The sequence below is a fragment of the Protopterus annectens genome, chromosome 7.part1 (assembly GCF_019279795.1).
Source record: "Protopterus annectens isolate FY-2018-M chromosome 7.part1, PAN1.0, whole genome shotgun sequence".
Classification (NCBI taxonomy): Eukaryota; Metazoa; Chordata; order Ceratodontiformes; family Protopteridae; genus Protopterus; species Protopterus annectens.
Window position 1 is genome coordinate 173,763,889 of NC_056740.1, and position 18,850 is coordinate 173,782,738.

Consider the following 18,850-nt stretch of genomic DNA (forward strand, 5'->3'; position numbering starts at 1 on the left):
CTGGAAAACGCGTGTTTAGCGTGTTTTATAGCAGGGGGCTGAAAGGAGCTAGGAATTGGCTCAAAACGACCAATGGACTACTAGTTTCTGGCTGAAACTTCACCAAATCGGACAGAAAGGCTGCTCAGTGCTTCCCACTCCCACTGGTAAGCAAAGAAACTTCCCTCCTCCCTAATAAGGCAATGGATCAGTAACAGGAACTAAAAACAAAGCCCAGGGATCAGCAACTCTGAAACTGGACTACTCTAGTTCAGTAAGGCGGGAAAACAAGAGATTTTTTTGTTTTATTAATTATTATTTTGTGTGCTACAGCTACACCTAGCAACCTGTTTCTGCAGGATATCTGTAGATAGGTTGCCATTATAGAGACACAATGGGCGTAACATACAGGGGATACTGTAGCTATTGCTGTCTGTGCTGCCTGTGTGACATGGTTGGTTGTAGCATAGATTTTCTGACATATGTACTGTTTTACACTGTGATGTATCATGTCATCAATTACTGGCAGATATCATTCTTTGCTCACAGTTATTTACCAGGGAAATACAAGATGAATAAAGCTGAGACCAATATTCTGAGGCATAGACTACACATTCTGGCACATCTGCCGTTGTGGAGGGGTAGCTACACACAATAGACTGCTGGTTCTGTGTAAATGGTCCAGAACCTTGGTAGTGCGCTGGCTGGGGATCCTCATCTTGTGCTTTTCTCAACTTAAAAGAATGGCCATATCCTGCTGGGGCCATACCTCTCAGCTGTATAGATACACCCAGGCTATCCAGAGGCAGGACTCATATATCTGGTCAGTTTACCTTCACATTGTGGTTTACAAGCAGTTTTTTGGCTATTCATTTATGGGTTTGCAGTCAGGGGGTAGTATGGGCAGACACTAGAGTTTCAGACTTCACACAGTCCATGGCATCCATGCTTCTGCACCCCCTCTGTTCTTCTCTCTTCCTAACATTATGAAAGCAATATCTCAGAGGTATCCCTATAGTTGGGCCTTTATCCCAGTAGTATTTATGACGTGGTCCACAGTTCTTGCAGTAGGACATAGGGAGGCATGCTACTGGCATTTGTCAGCATTGCCTTGGATTTGTTTTCTGTTTACTGTGTTAGGTTGTTAGTTAGGACCCCCTGACATTCTGTACATTGGCACTGTGGGTAAGACATGGGCCTTTGCCAGAGGACTATAGGCCATTTGGGAGTGCTGCAGGCCATCTGTAGCAGGCAGTGCATTCTGTCACTCATACATTTCCAGGCTGCAAGCCAGTGGATTACCCTGGGGTGACAGTGGTAAGTGGTTGATGTGTTCCTGTCAATCCTTCATGTTCATACTGATCCACGAGTCTGGATGTGGCCAGGTTGCTACTTACAGCTAGGGAAACACCTGCATGGGACACCTATTCAGCATGCAGCATCATGTATGTATTCCCATAAAGAGATGGGGTCATGCTGTATTCATTCCCTACAGCAAGAATATGACCTGTGATAAACCAGTGGCTGATGGTGGGGTGGGCTGAGTGCATGTGTGATATGGAAGCTACTGGCTCCTGACTCACAGATACACCTCTGACATTCCCCTTATGCTGCCTTGTGTGTGGACATGGGCAGCCTTTCGTTACTTTATAACTGTGCCTTTTGTGGTCTGCCAGTGATTGACCAGACTACCAGTATTCCATATTAGAGGGACAACTAATGTGATGTTAACCTCTATTTATAATTCTAATGTTGTGTGCATTTGCCAGTTATTTTATATACACTCTGTGTAGGGTACTTCCATCTGTGTACTGTTTCTATGTAAGGGCCCCCATTCATGGCATATTCAGCTTTCCGATGGTGACAGATATTGACATCTGAACAGTGAGTATGTACAACTGCTGACATGGGTGTAGCTAAGATGCAGTGTGGTTGGCACTGCATTTGTTGGAACATGGCCCTATCGACCACAGTACTGTACCTAGGCCACTGAGACACAACCATCCAGGCCTACATGCTGACTGCTTCCAGACAATATTAAACACACAACAAACCTACCACACTGACCCATGCATATTGTACACATGCAGCAATCTATCATGTAGATTGGGACAGCACTGGCAATCTGTGCTCCAATGATATTACTCCTCAGACTTACATGTTGCGGCATTTCTACATGGGATTGTGGTGGGGGGTGCACACCTGAAGACTTTAAACATTTGCAATGACTGTACTGGTATTTCAGTAACTTTGTTGGCTTCCATTTCATATTGTATTGTGACATATCATGCAGAAAGGAGGCAAATTAGTAGAGTACACATGTTAGATTTTAATGGCATAAATTTCAGTTTCAGACTTCTTACCCTTCAGAACTAAAATGAAACTGCCAGACTTGTTGTAGTGTGTCTGTATAGGGCAGGTGGGGGGCTGGTCATCATTGCCATCATTTGGAGGCCTTAGCCCGGCCTTTCTTTATGGTCATCTACACCTGTACTGCTGGGTGAGGCTGGTGGTGGATATGTGACCCTCATTGACATCTATAAGTGTGACCTATGGACACCTGAAGTTATTTGGGCTACCACATGTACTGTGGTGGGAGTTGTCACCTTGCGTAGTACTGCCTAGTATGTTGACACCAGTATTTGTTATGGATTTCCTGCTGCCACATATAGCTGTCAGCTGTCTGCATGCTTGCATCCATACCATACATGCAACTATCAGAACATACTACTCCATTCACTAATTGATAGGAAGAGTAACTTACCTTGTTGCTGAGCCAGTATTGTGGATGGTGCTGGAGGGCTGACTATGTCGGATGCACGTAGTACACTCCCTATACATGGTAAAGCACAGGTAGTGTCATGTTTGGCATCCATTTTACTGTATGTGCATGTCGGAGAGAGCTATCAGTCCCTGGGTCCCTACAATGTCAGTGTGTGTGCAATGCTTTGCCTTTTGCCAAGGACAGGGCATACTGGGCATGCCTCCATCTGCCTATAGGGGCAGGCTCAGGAAAGTCCTCCTCCAAGTCTCTGTGTGCCTGTGGTGGCCTTGGCAATGGTGGAGGGCTGTGTGGCCCCTCCCTGTGCTGTTCCTGCCGCAGCTGTTTCCACAGGATCATATTGTGTAGCATGGCACATACTACAAACCTTTGTTCACATGTAGCTGGGGAGTACTGCAAGGCTCCACCAGATATGTCAAGGCAGCAGAGCCGTGACTTGAGCATCCCAAACACATGCTCTACAATGATCCTGGCTTGTGCATGTGCCTCATTATGGCATTCTTGTTTGGGTGTGTGTGCATTTCTGATGGGTGTCATCAGCCACAGCTCCAGTGCATAGCCAACATCCCCCACTAGATTCCCATATGGGATGCCCCCACTGGCAAACCCCTGATACAGTTGTGAGGAATGCCAGATGTGGGAGTCATGATAGCTTCCAGGTCACCAGCGCACACACTTGCATGATAATGCCCTGGGCATCACACATGACCTGGCAGTTGATGGAGGGAAGCCTTTGCAGTTTATGTAGACCCTAACCCGCTTGCCAGGTGGTACTTTGATTCTGGTGTGCATGCAGTCTATAGCACCAACTACCTTAGGGTATTCTGCTATATGGTGGAAGAGATGCATACGTCTGGTCAATGCCTCACGGGTGTTGGGAAAATATATGTGCTCATTGGCATGTGGTGTCATGGCATCCAGGAACTGGTGGAGTATCCTGGATGCTGATGCCTGTGAGACCCCCATGATATTCCCAGTTGGTCTTTGGAAGGTACCTGTGGTTAGTATTCTTAAGGCTACACATACCTTGGTATCCACAGGGATGGGTTCCCTTCTGTTAGTTCTGTGTGTGAGGTGTGCCCGGCACAGCTTGATGATTTGCTGTAGAATGTTCCTGTCCACACTATAGTGCTCCACTATCTCCAGCTCATGTAGGCCCTGGTAGGTTACCCTGGGTCTGTACACTCTTCTCCTCCTCCTCACTGTGGGTCAGTTGTCAGCATTCTCCTCCTCACCACTCTCAGCCTCTAGCACATATTGACAGAGTAAAGTGGCAGCAGCCTCTAACATTTTTAGTGAGTTTTGCCAGTTAAAAATCCCCTGTCTGTGTACACCGATGGTGTAGAGTTTGTGAGAAAAACCTGTCTGAAAGGGGTTTGCATAGTTTATAGTGGCATTCTGTGCTGTTGCCTGTGTAATTGGCTGATTCTGATAATTCCACCAGCCAGCTATGCTATGTCTCCTTGATTGCTTTCTTACTGCTATTTCTCCTTACCGGTTTCTTCCTAGTTTAAGCCCTGAGGTGCACCACACATTCACAGAGCTCAAATGTAAACACTGCTGCTGTTTCCTGTTTTTTTTTTTTTTTTTTTTTTTTTGTTAGTTTAAAACCCAGCACACACTGTGCACACCTGTTTAAGCAATGTAAACAGTGCTAACACATCCCCTTTCTTAACTGTACTTAGCTAAGGACAAACATGGGCCACTGAGCTCCAATGTGCTTACAGCAGGCATTATGCACCCTTTTTTCCTGTTAGTTGCTCCTCCTGCCTACATGATCTTGTTCTAGTACCTACACGGTTAGGTGCAGTGTGTGGACTTAGAATATTTTGTGATTCAGTAACATTCTCCTCATTTGCATACCCCAGCATGTAGGTCATTAGTTACTGCACTAAAACACACCCTTTCCCCTTGACAACCAGTGCTCCCTGTTATTGTTTACATTCTGCATGCCATAGACTATAATGGCAAAATTCACATTTACCTTAAAATTGAGTTTTCCCATTTGTTTTTTAATTTCGGCACAATCGTGTTTGTGCGCCGCTGCTCTATGCTTAAACGGCCGAGATCAGCCAACAAAAAAAGTTTAATTTTCATAACAATGAAACAGTTTTTCATGCCAATGGCCTTATACTTGGCCATTGGCATGAATAATGAACATAATACATGCTTTTTCACGAGCTGTCATGCCTCCTTTTTGTCATTTGCAGAAATGTATCCGGTTATTAACCGAATACATTTCTGCACTGACACTGTTCTAACACAGAGTCTGGGCAGCTTGGTGAATCACTACATCACCTCATTTACATGGTTTTCACCAGCAAATGAGGTGATTTGGATGCTGTACAGTTTTCCATGCTAGAGCAGTGTAGGGCCACTCATGCACATGATAACAGCACTATCCTGAATCGCTCAGCAGCCATTTTTTGTGCAGGAGCGGCTACACTGTTCCTGCATGGAAATATCGGCTATGTGAATCATGGTGATCATCTAATGGCTAGGACACAAGAGAATGATTTCAATATAGAACCAGTACTCATTACAATTTATATTCAGTGGTAGCAATTATAATCCTATTAGGAAATTAATTTCTTGCCTAGTCCACAGCTTCAACTCCCTGTTCATATGTATACCTGAACAGGAGAAATAATTTACCTTTATTTAAAAATAGTTTCTTGTATAGGGATGCATTTTTATACACTTTCCTTTTATCTACTTTTTGTGCTGTGATGCAATCTGTGTTTTCTTTTATGCAAAAGGCTACTATGAGTACAACAGATTATAACAGACATTTAGGATCACCACACATCAAACAAGAGTTGCGAAGACTTCAAATAGTGTGTTTGTGTAACTCAATTGTTCATGTTCTTCTCATTTCTGCATGAATCATCACTGCTGGTACAATTGTATATCTGAAGTCACACTAGGCATACAGGAAAGGGAAAATGCTTTCATTTGTTTATGTTTCACTTTTTTGTGAATTTGTGTAACATCAAAGTAGAACAGTTACATAGTCTAGGTGTAATGACAAAGGTATGAGGTCATGCTCCTCCTCCTTGTATAAAAATATTTGCATAGTTTTGGTGACATTTTGGGGTTATATTTTTGTTTTGATATTTTGGTGTGTTTTAATTATTTTCGTCATGGTGTTTTGTGTTTTGTCTTAGAGAGAAGCAATATTTCATTATTGATGCCAGTCATCACTTTGGCACTGCACAGCTCAAACAATGCTAATCAATCAAAATGTTATGGAATGGCACTATTCCTCAATGACTGCCACTTGTGATCTGAAACCTGATCTGATGCCATTCTTATAAGATTTTCTTGAGCATCTACAATTACTCTTAAACTTGGTTTATAGCAATAGTCCTTTACGGCAGATCACAAGCAGCATCTAAGATTGTCCTTGATCTTCCAGTGCTCACCTCCAGGGTTAACTGAGCACAAACCCTCTAATTAGTGATTTGTTTAACATGAAAAGCAATTCAAGTATATATATATATATATATATATATATATATATACACACACACACACACACACACACACACACACACACACACACACACACACACACACACACATTTATACCTATATACATATTCTGCACACGTATAAAGACTTGAGTCATATGTGTAATGACTTAACTTTTTATGGTTGTTTAAACATACTGTTTATTTTTATTGTTATTGCTCTGTGGAGCTCTTCTCCCCAGGTCTTCCCTGAAAGAAGGTTATTATACCCAGTTGTACTTTATAAATAAGTAGAATAAGTAAAATAAATACTTTAGATTTCATCATGCATTTGACTCATTTGTTAGTGATGAATTAGACTTCACCAAGGACATTGGAGTCTGTATATTTCAAGGATGCATTGCTTATCTGGCTTCAGGTTAGGTCTGTCATTGTCTCTCAATAGCAAAACTCCTTGAAAACTCAAGATATGTACAGATGGCTGCCTGTTTGTTAAATGAAGAAAATGGATGCGACTGGTTGGAGTTAGCTTTTCTCAGTAAATGTATCCTTTAAACAACAATAACATCAATGGAGGAAACATTATACCATCTAATTACTCTTATCATTGACTTTTTTTTATTTCTTTCATTCTCTCTTTCTTTCTAAATTTTCTTTTTTACCCTTTGTTAACTTTTTAATTAAAATGTAAAGACAAGATAGCACTCACAACAAGCTCCGTGCACACAAGAAAATAAATAATACCAAGTCCAAAAAGTCAGAACTGTTGCACGGAGAAGCAGGACTCTTGAAAAGCAATGTCCATGTATACTCAAAAAGGCTGCCTGTAATGGCACACCATCAACTGTTCTTGCCGGATGTTAAATAAACTTTTCTTTTTCTTTAAACTTCGCTGAACGCTTGGATTAGTGCATTTGAATGTCTACAAATTATTGTTCGGTGAAGTTAACTGATACAATTGGAAGTTCCTGACAGTGCTGAATAGCAAGTTGTGACTTTTTGTAACTGACTTTTGAATTTAAAGAACAGTTGATGGTGTGCCATTACAGGCAGCCTTTTTGAGTATACATGGACATTGCTTTTCAAGAGTCCTGCTTCTCCGTGCAACAGTTCTGACTTTTTGGACTTGGTATTTTTAATTAAAATGTTTAGTTGCATTTTGTTATACAAACATTTGAGAGTTAAATATTTTGATAATTAATCAAATATATATTTTATTTATTTTTATATTTTTGTTTATTGTCTTCAAGCAACAGATTAATTTGATTATTTGATTCATTAATTGAGTTTGTTAATTTCAATCTTTGTTCATAATACAGATGCATTTTTATGTGAATTACATGCTGTTCAGCTCATCGTTTAGATCGTTGGTCTCATAGTTCTAAGTTTATTCATTTTGACTTAATTTTAAATATATTGGTGTGCTTACATTATTTCTGCTTCTGAATAATAGCCAGGTTTAACACTGTAGTATGTTATATTTTAACTAGCATTTGGGTTTCTTCATCATATAATTGTTTTATACCTTAACTAGTGAAATATTGATCCTTGTACCTTTACTTTCTCCCCTTCCTTACTATAGGAACAACAAAAACAACAACTACATTTGGACATTAGGTGGGTATGCTTGCTTCCATTAGTTTGTAAGAGTTCCCCTTCTATGTAATTTTTCATGTTCCAGTCCCTTCTGAAAGTGACTAATCATTTAGGCCCTAACTCTTCCATGTTAAAGTCACCAATTTGCAGGATTTTCTAGTAGTTCCCCAAAATATGCTGAACATCCCTGGCTTCATTGTTATATTTAAGAATGCACCCATAGTTAAATTTTGTGTTCATGTCCATATGCAGTTGTGTTCTTATTGTTCCTACATTAAGGAAGGGGAGAGAGTAGAGCTGCAAGGATTTGGGACGATTTTATGCCCCAAAAAAGTTTAACTGTAAAACTGAAAAAGTAGTTTACATAGCGCTGTTCCAAGTCTCCCTGTTTCTACATTGGCAAAACTGAAAGATCTTTAAAAGATAGAATTTATGAACATTTAAGGGACATTAAAAAAAAAGATAACAGGAACAGTTTGTGGAAGCATATTTAAATGCATAATGACCATAGTTTCAGTTTTTTGTGATATATGCTATTGAGGTAGATCATAAGGAGGCACTGTGTAAAATGAAGTTAGAATGTAAGGAGTCTGAGTGGCAGATTAGAATAAATGCCACCAGACCCTATGGTTTAAATGAGGGTGTGATGTTATGAGGTAGTGCCATCTGTGCCAGGGAGAGTAGGGCAGTACATGTGTACATATGCCAGCATAGCTAGCTGGAATTTTGAAAATAATTTTATGTTATTCATCTATCACACTGATTTGTATAGATGTTTGAGTTAAAAATATGTTGGTAAAGTTACTTGTGTTAAAAATGCATGCAAAGTAGGTCCTGCTGGACAGAAAGAATATATGCATGTATATTAGGTCATATTGTTGTAACTATTCAAATGTGTATGTTTATCAGAAAACCCTGGAAGGGTGGAAAGTTTGAAATTGTATTATAGGTTTCAGATGCTGCCACATATCTTAGCAAAGCTCTGTGTGTGTGTTGTACCAGAGTCAAGTGACTAGAGGTGATGTCATCCTTTAACCAGCATCTGCTTTCTTTGGAACCCTCACAGCAGCACTTTGGAACCTGACAGGAAAGATTTCTGACAGGATATATATCTTACACATCCAGACAGTGAGATACATCATCTAGCTTTTGCTGTGATAAGACACTCAGCGCCCATTAGGTTGGCTTGCTTTAGTAAGTAGTCAGGGAAAAGTAATTCTTTAGCTAGTCAGGTACATTTAGTGAGAATAGTTCAGTATTGTTTTCTGCATGCTTTTGCTGTGGTAAGACACTAAGCACACATCAGCTTGGTTTGCTTTAGTAAGCAGCCAGGGAACAGTGAGTCTTTAGTTAGTTGGGTACATTTAGTGAGAATAGTTTAGTATTGTTTTCTGCATCTGTGAGAAACTATTCAACTGTATTATTTTTAATATCTCTGTGGTTAAAACTCTGTTTATAGTATTCAGTATACTCCTGTTTTCTGTTTTATTTATCATTAAATATTTAATACCTTTCATTGTGGCTGATCCTTTAGAGAATACTTTTAACATCTTGAGAGTACTTATGCATGTTTTAGTGACACTGTGGCCACTCCTGAAATCTTTGCTGCTTTGGTCACACTCTACCATTTGTGTTAGTATTAATTTTACACAGTATAATCAAGCACCGTTTGTAAGAGCCTTAGGGTAGCTGACTGGTGGCAGCATGATTACCTTAGAATCTGGGCTGAAAGGGGCACAGCTAAAAAAAATCTGTGCCAACTTTTCCCAGGTGTGTGTGTGTGTGTGTGTGTGTGTGTGTGTGTGTGTGTGTGTGTACCTCAAATATCCAAGTGCATGTGTCGGCCACTGGGAACAGTGATACAGAGCTCCAAAGTGGTCAATTTAGAGATTTGTGTGGATATGGATAGAGAATTAAAGTCTGGCCCTAGCTCTAGAGTGTGCTCCCTGTGTGGTATTAAGGGAAATTGTGCTTGGTGCAGGGAGCTGCATCTGAAAATGCTGTGTGAATCCATCTTTACTCTTAATGACCATCTCTCACTGGAGTCAGTGGTGAGGATTGACTCTCTTCAATTGCTGGGCCGGAGTAGGGACCTGTCACAGAAGGCATTTCACTTGTTTGCTTCCTTAAACATAAAGCCTTCAGTTAGTGACATCTTTGTGTTATGCTGTATGTGGTATGATAACCCCCTCCCACTTTTCTTCTTTTTTCTTTGTTACGGGGAACATGTTCCAGGAAAATTACAATTGTTTTGTGGGTTCATTTAAGAAAACTATGTTAAAATCATGCAACTAAAGTTATGCGGATGGAATTTTATTCCAAGGCTTTTAAGTTTCATTGATTTTTTTTTACTTGTTCTTATTATTACTGTACCTTTAAGCTGACTTGACAGTTGCTTACCTTGTATTTTTCATAGGGTTTAGCTTTTAAATATGGAAACTTTGATTGAATCATTACTCTGATGAAGTGCCTTGATTTTGGGACAAAGGCACTAAGGTTTTATTGTTTTTCACAATAAACAAAGGTTTTATTAGATTCTGCATCTATTTTACACTGCTTTTGAGCCTACTGAATGAACTGTGGTGTCGTTATTCCTCAATTTTCCTCCACTGGAGAGTGGGTTTGTGCAGCAGTTTAACTTATTAGTCAAAAAAGTTAATACGTTTGTGTTTATGGGTTTTTGAGCCGGAATTTAACTTGAGATTTAGAAATACTTTAAGAAAATCATCCTTAATATTGTAAGCAAAATTGCTTTACCTCTAGAATATCTCTAGTGAAGTGTATATAAATTCAATTTCATACATCTTACTTTACACATTAAAATTTTAATGGTAGGCATATATCTTGTAAATGCCCATTGGACCAGGCCCAGCCTTTATAGCTGACCACAATTATACAAACAGATTGTATTATTGTATTCTTATAATTGTCTTAAACCTTATGTAATTGAAGCAAGTGCTTTTCTTCTCTTAATATTAAGGATGTGATTATGAGCCCTGCATTTTTTCATATGATTTGAATAACTTTTAAAGAAGAACATGTTAATTATGACTACTAAGTCCTTATAATCATTGCTTCCATCAAGAGTATAACCATTCAAAATGTTTTTACTAGTTGGTTTGCCAAATCAGACAACTCTGGCATTTATTAATACTAACTTTAAGACGATATTCAGTTTCCCAGTTAACAAATTAATTTAAGAAATGGTTGATTTCACCAAAATCATAAACCTAATTTTTGCAGTCATCTACTTATATATTAAGCCAATTGTCAAAGCATAGGGGACTAGTGGAGAAAATAAATAAATACAAATGGTCCCAGCACTAATTGCTGCAGTATGCAGCAAGCAATTGGTAAAAAATTAGATTCTGATGAAGTCTGGTAACTATAGATGAAAGTGCGCTCAATCCCAGTTCATTGTATGTGTCTATTACTGTTTATTAAATTCATTGATTTTTTATCTACGAGTGGCTGATACTTTTGCAACAACATTTACCTATGGTAATTCTGGCGAGCTGTAACATTGATTTTTTATGGGAGTATACCCTTTATGGTAAAGCCGGCGGAGGTGTCTAATTTGTCTACTTTTCCGACGTGAAGGAGTTGTGGTTGTGAAAAAATTAGATTTAATGCTGCTCACTGAAATATGTTTGTTTTTTTCAGATAACCAATTTATAGTACATTTTATTAAAAAGGGAATGAAATGATACTTTACCAAGACTTCATATCTATACATATATTTATGTCATGATATCATGATGGAGTAAAATATAAAATGCCTTGGTGAAATTCAAAAACACAACAGAAAAGCTCATATCAATTGTATATATGACCTGATTGTAAAATTCAATTAAATTTGTGTAAGTAGATTTACCTGCAACAACGCCATATTGACTAAAGTCAGAATTTTTAAAAATGTCATCCAGCTCCAATAGAAGCCCAATAAGACATATTTGAAAACATTTAGAAAATAAAGAAGTCAAGCTAATTAGTCCATATTTTGCTACCTCAAACATATACTAAGAAGAACAAAATGGAATACAATATGGGCAGTAATGCATCTTCCAAATTATGTATTAAGATGCCTAAAATATTGACTGGCCATGCCAAGGCACTGTTCTTGACCTTCCTTAAAAAAAATATGAATCCCAGATTCTTATAAGGATGTATAAGTGTTTCAATAAGATGGGCCTGTATGCCCAGTTGTTATATTTACAGAATTTAAAAAAATAGAAAAAAAAACACTGATTAACTATATTAGGACTGGTTTTAGATTCTGAAAAAAATATCCCATTGTATGATATAGTAGATAATGACATAAAGTTTCCCTGCTAGACAGGGGTCCAGGGAAGTAAATACTGCGGGAATAAATAGCCAGGTAATTGTTATGGCTAGGCTTGTATAGGCCCTAGGACCGATAGCTTAGTACCAACCTATGAACATATGAATTACTTGTCTCAGTGACATTATTACTATAATTGTAATATAGTTTCTTTTTCTACTATCTGTTAGTCTTAACTCAAATTTTGATTTTCTTTTGATTCATTTTTGATCTGTTACGAATACTTTTATTTTTACAAGCTGTGTATTTTCTGTAGTCCCCAGGATTCAGGAAGCTGATATTTCCATGCAGGAACAGTGTAGGAGCTTGTGCATGGAAAATGGCCGCCGAGTGATTCAGGATAGTGCCTTTTTTACATGCACGAGCAGTCCTACACTGTTCTAGCGTGGAAAAGTGTCAAATATGCAAATAACCTAATTTGCTGATGAAAACCATGCAAATGAGGTGATTTTGTGATCCACCCAGCTGCCAGGTTTCCATACTAGAAAAGTGACAGTGCAGAAATGTATTCAGAAAATAACTGAGTACATTTCTGCAACTAACAAAACAGAGGCATGACAGCTCGTGGAAAAGCATGTGTCATGTACATTAGACATGCCAATGGCCAAATATAAAGCCATTGGTATTGAAAACTGATTTAATTATTATAAAAATTAAACTTTCATTTTTTTGGCCGATCTCAGCTGTTTAAGCATAGGGCAGTGGCGTGCAAATGGGATCATGCTGAAAATAAAAAAAAAAATGGAAAACTCAATTTAAGTTAAATATGCATTTTGCCATTATAGTCAAAGGCATGCAGAATGTAAACAGTACCAGGGAGCACTGGTTGTCAAGGGGAAAGGGTCCATGTTAGTGCAGTAACTAACAACCTACACACTGAGGGATGCAAATGAGGGGAGTTATACTGAATCACAGATTTCTTCAAAGTGTCAGCTTGTACCTAACCATGTAGGTGCAGCAATACATCAGTGCAAGTGTAAGAGCTGAATGACTTCATAAGTGGGTGTGTCATGCTTGATGTAAGCTCACTGGAGCTCTATGGCCTGTGTTTGCCCTTAGCTAAACACAGCTAAGCAAGGGGGAGTGTCAGATGTGCCTGAGCAGTGTGTGTATATAGCCTAAACGTGTGTGCACGCTGCACACCAGGATTTAAACAAAAAAAAATAAATAAATAAATAAATAAAAAAGAGGAAATGGCAGTACTGTTTATATTTCAGCACTGGGTAAGGGCGACATACCTCGGGGCTTAAAGAGAGAGGAACTGGGAAGGGGAAACAGCAGTAGAAAGGCAATCAAGGAGAACTAGCATAGTTGGCAGATGGAATGTATCAGAATCAGCCAAATACACATGCAGCAGCCGAGTACACTACTATAAACTATGCAGACATTTTTTCCCACAAACTCTATACCACCTGTGTACACAGATGGGGGATTTTTAACTGGCAAAACTAATTACAAATGTTAGAGGCTACTGCTGCTTTATTCCATCAATATGTGCTACAGACTGAGGGTGGTGAGGAGGAGAATGCTGACAACCGACCCACAGTGAGGAGGAGGAGAAGAGTGTACAGACCCAGGGTAACCTACCAGGGCCTACATGAGCAAGGGTGGACAGGGACATTCTACAGCAAATCATTGAGCTGTGCCAGCTACGTCTCACACACAGAACTAATAGAGGGGAAACCATCCCAGTGGATACCATGGTATGTGTAGGCTTAAGAATACTAGCCAAAGGTACCTTCCAAAGACCAACTGGGGATATCATGGGGTCTCACAGGCATCAGCATCCAGGGTACTCCACAAGTTCCTGGATGCCATGACACAACATGTCAATGAGCACATATATTTCCCCAATGCCTGGGAGGCATTGACTAGATGTATGTGTCTCTTCCAGCATATAGCAGAATACCCTGAGGCAGTTGGTGCTATAGACTGCATGCACATCCACATCAAAGCACCACCAGATGAGCAGGGTAGGGTCTACAAAACTGCAAGGGCTTCCCCTCCAACAACTGCCAGGTTGTGTGCGATGCCCATGGCATTGTAATGAATGTGTGTGCTGGCAGCCCTGGAAGCTATCATGACTCCCACATCTGGCACTGCTCACAGCTGTATCAGGTGTTTGCCAGGGGGGACATCCCATAAGGCCATCTAGTGGGGGATGCTGGCTATCTACTGAAGCCTTGGCTGATGACACCCATCAGAAATGCACACACATCCAAACAAGAACACCATAATGAGGCACATGCACAAACCAGGATCATTGTAGAGCATGTGTTTGGGATGCTCAAGTCACGGTTCCGCTGCCTTGACATATCCGGTGGAGCCTTGCAGTACTCTAAAGCTACATGTACAGAAATGTTCATAGTATGTGCCATGCTACACAATATGATCTTGCGGAAACAGCTGCAGCAGGAACAGCATGGGGCAGGGCCACACAGCCCACCCTACCATTGCCAAGGCCAGCACAGGCACAGAGGGACTCGGGGGAGGAACATCCTGAGCCTGCCCCTGTAGGCAGTAGGAGGCATGCACAGTATACCCATGCCTTGGCAAAGAGGCAATGCATAGCACACACACTGACACTGTAGGGACCCAGGGACTGATACCTCACTCCGACTTGCACATACAGTAAAAGAGATGCCAAACATGACACTACCTGAGCTTTATCATGTACAGGGAGTGTACTACATGCATCCAACATAGTCAGCCCTCCAGCACCATCCTCAATACTGGCCTAGCAACAAGGTAAGTCACCCTTCCTGTCAATTACTGAATAGAGTAGAATGTTCTCATACTTGTATGTATGATATGGATCCAAGCATGCAAGGGAATTGGGTGGATGAATGGGACAGCAGCAGACAGCAATATGGCACAGCAGGAAATTCATAACAAATACTGGTGTCAACATACTAGGTAGCACTACACAAGGTGACAACCCCCACCACAGTACATGTGATGGCCAAATAACTGTGGGTGTCAATAGGTCGCACACATGGATGTCAATGAGGGTCACATACCCACCACCAGCCTCACCCAGCTGGACAGATGCAGATGACCATAAAGAAAGGCCGGGCTAAGGCCCCCAAATGACGGCAATGGTGAACAGCCCCCCTCAGACCTACACAGACATACTACAACAGGTCTGGCAGTTGTATTTTAGTTCTGAAGGGAAAGAAGTCTGAAACTGAAATTTATGCCATAAAGATCTAACATGTGTACTCTACTGATATGCCTCCTTTCTGCATTATAGGTCACATTACAATATGAAATGGAAGTCAACAGAATAACCAAAATACCAGTACAGTCATTGCAAATGTTTAATGTGTGCAGGTGTGCAACCCCTCACAATCCCACATATAAATGCAGTAACATGTAAGTTTGAGGAGTAATATCACTGGAACACAGATTGCCAGAGCTGTCCCAATCTACATTGTTGCATGTATACAATATGCAGGGATCAGTGTGATAAGTTCGTTGTGTGTTTAATATTGCCTGGAAGTGGTCAGCATGTGGGCCTGGATGGTTGTGTCTCAGTTGCCTAGGTACAGTACAGTGGATGACAGGGCCATGTTCCTACAACTGCAGTGCCAACCACACTGCTTCTCAGCTACACCCATGTCAGCAGTTGTACATACTCACTGTACAGATGTCAATATCTGTCACCGTCGGAAAGCTGGACATGCCATGAATGGGAGCCCATACATAGAAACAGTACACAGGTGGAAGTAACCTACACAGAGTGCATATAAAATAACTGTTAACTGCACACAAGTTTGGAATTATACATGGAGGTTAGCATCACATTAGTTGTCCCTCTAGTATGGAATACTGGTAGTCTGGCAAATCACTGGTAGACCACAAAAGCCACAGTTAGAAGTGATGACAGGCTGCCCATGTCCACACATGAGCCAGCATAAGGGGAATGTCCCAGGTATATCTGTGAGTCAGGTGCAAGTAGCTTCCATATCACACATGCATCCAGCTCACCCCACCATCAGACACAGGTTTATCAAAGGTCATATCCTTGTTGTAGGGAATGAGTACAGCATGAACCAATCTCTGTATGGGAATACATACATGATGCTGCGAGATGAATAGGTCTCCAATGCAGATGTATCCCTAGCTGTAAGCAGTAACCTGACCACATCCAGACCTGTGGATCAGTATGAGCAGGAATGATTGACAGGAACACCTCAACCACTCACCACTGTCACCCAATGGTAATCCACTGGTTTGCAGCCTGGGAACCTATGACTGACGAATGCATTGGCCTGCTACAGATGGCCTGCAGCACTCTCAAATGGCCTATAGCCCGCTGGCAAAGGCCCATGCCTCACCCATAGTGCCAATGTATGGAATGTTGGGGGTCCCAACTAACAACCTAACACAGTAAACCGAAAACAGATGCAAGGCCTTGTTGACAAATGCCAGTAACATGCCTCCCCATGTCCTACTGCAAGGACTGTGGACCAGGCCATAAATACTACTGGGATAAAGGCCCAGCTATAGGGATACCTCTGAGATATTGCTTACATAATGTTAGGAAGAGGAGAGAATAACAGAGTGGGGTGTAGAAGCATGGATGTCATGGAGTGTGTGAAGACTGAAACTCTAATGTCCACCAATACTACCCTCTGACTGCAAATCCATGAATGAATAGCCGCAAAACTGCTTGTAATCCACAATGTGAAGGTAAAATGACCAGATGAGTCCTGCCTCTGGATAACCTGGGTGTATCTGTACAGCTGAGAGGTATGACCCCAGCAGGATATGGCCCTTCCATGAAGTTGAGAAAAGCACAAGGAGGGGATCCCCAGCCAGCATACTAACAAGGTGTTGGACCATTTACAAAGAACTAGCAGTCTATTGTCTGTAGCTGCCACTTCACAATGGCAGGTGTGTGCCAGAATGTGTAATCTATATGCCTCAGAATATTGGTCTCAGCTTCATTCATCTTGTATTTCCCTGGTAAATAACTGTGAGTAAAGAATGATAAATGCCAGTAGTTGATGACATGATACATCACAGTGTAAAACAGTACATATTTTAGAAAATCTATGCTACAATCTACCATGTTACACAAGCAGCACAGACAGCAATAGTTACAGTATGCTCCGTATGTTGCACTCATTGTGTCTCCATATTGGCAACCTATCTACAGATATCCTGCAGAAACAATTTGCTAGATGTAGCTGTAGCAGATAAAACCATGAACTGGAGTCCAACCTTCTCTGGAATGGATGATCACATTCAGTATAGAAGGTCATACTGGGCATGCTCCTACACTTAGAGAAATGAAGCCCATGTCTTACAACACAGTAAACTACAGATATCAGTTATTCACAGACGTCTGTGCACAGACACCAAAGAGTACACCAATGATACTTCACACACACACACACACACACACACACACACACACACACACACACACACTGGATAGGAATATTCATACATATCTAAGGTCAGTATAATATAATATGTCAAACATACACACACAGAGACATGAGGAAGAGAAAGACAGACAGTGACAGAGAGAATCCCATTATAAGGCCTTTCACACCCAGTACACATCCCACTGGCCTATATCACATGATGTGCTGATGTCATTCACTGCAGAAATTCCTTTGGTTATCCCTCAGCCATATAGTCTCAGTGGTGCTTGTGATAACTGTGTAACACTACAGTAGAAATAGGTATCCATGTAGCAGTTTTAATCTCAGTCCTGTCAAATATAAAGTTGTATGTGAGTGTTTCTAGATGAATGTGGTTGAGGCCATTCACACTCACTAAAGTTCCCTTGTTCCTCCTTTAGCACTGCTGTTGATGTCACTCACCTTCAAAGGTACCTTTGGACAGCTGTCTTACATATAAGCTCTGTGGCGCTTGTGATAACTGTGTAATGTTATAGTATAACACACTAGTTAAATAGGAGTTCTATTTCTGGTCCTGGTAACTGTGGAAATGTGTGAGAGAGTGTGTGTGTCTTTGTAAAGACATGATTTTGTGGTCATTCACACATACTACACTTCCCTTACCCCTCCTTTAGCACTGCAGCTGATGTCACTCACCTTCAAAGATACCTTTGGACAACTCTCCAATGTATAAGCTCTGTGGCGCTTGAGATAACTGTGTAATGCTATAGTATAGCAAACTAGTTAGGTAGGAGTTCTATTCCCGGCAGCTATAAAAATGTTTGTGTGACAGAGTCTTTGTAAAGACATGATTTTGTTGTCATTCACATGTACTACACTTCCCTTACACTTCCTTTAGCACTACTGCTGATGTCACTCACCTTGAAAGAATTCTTTTGACAGCTGTCCAACATGTAAGCTCTGTGGTGCTTCCATAAACTACGTAATGTTATAGTGTAGCATCTAGTTAGGTAAGGAGTTCTAATACTGGTCCTGCCAACTATGAAAATGTGTGTGTTTGTAGAGATGTGATTTTGTGGTCATTCACACGTACTATACTTCCCTTACCCCTCCTTTAGCACTGCTGCTGATGTCACTCATCTTCAAAGATACCTTTAGACAACTCTCTATCATATAACCTCCGTGGTGCTTGCGATAACTGTGTAATACTATAGTGTAGCAAACTAGTTAGGTAGGAGTTCTAATCTTTGTCCTGGCAACTATGAAAATGTGAGGGAGTGTGTGTGTCTTTGTAGAGACA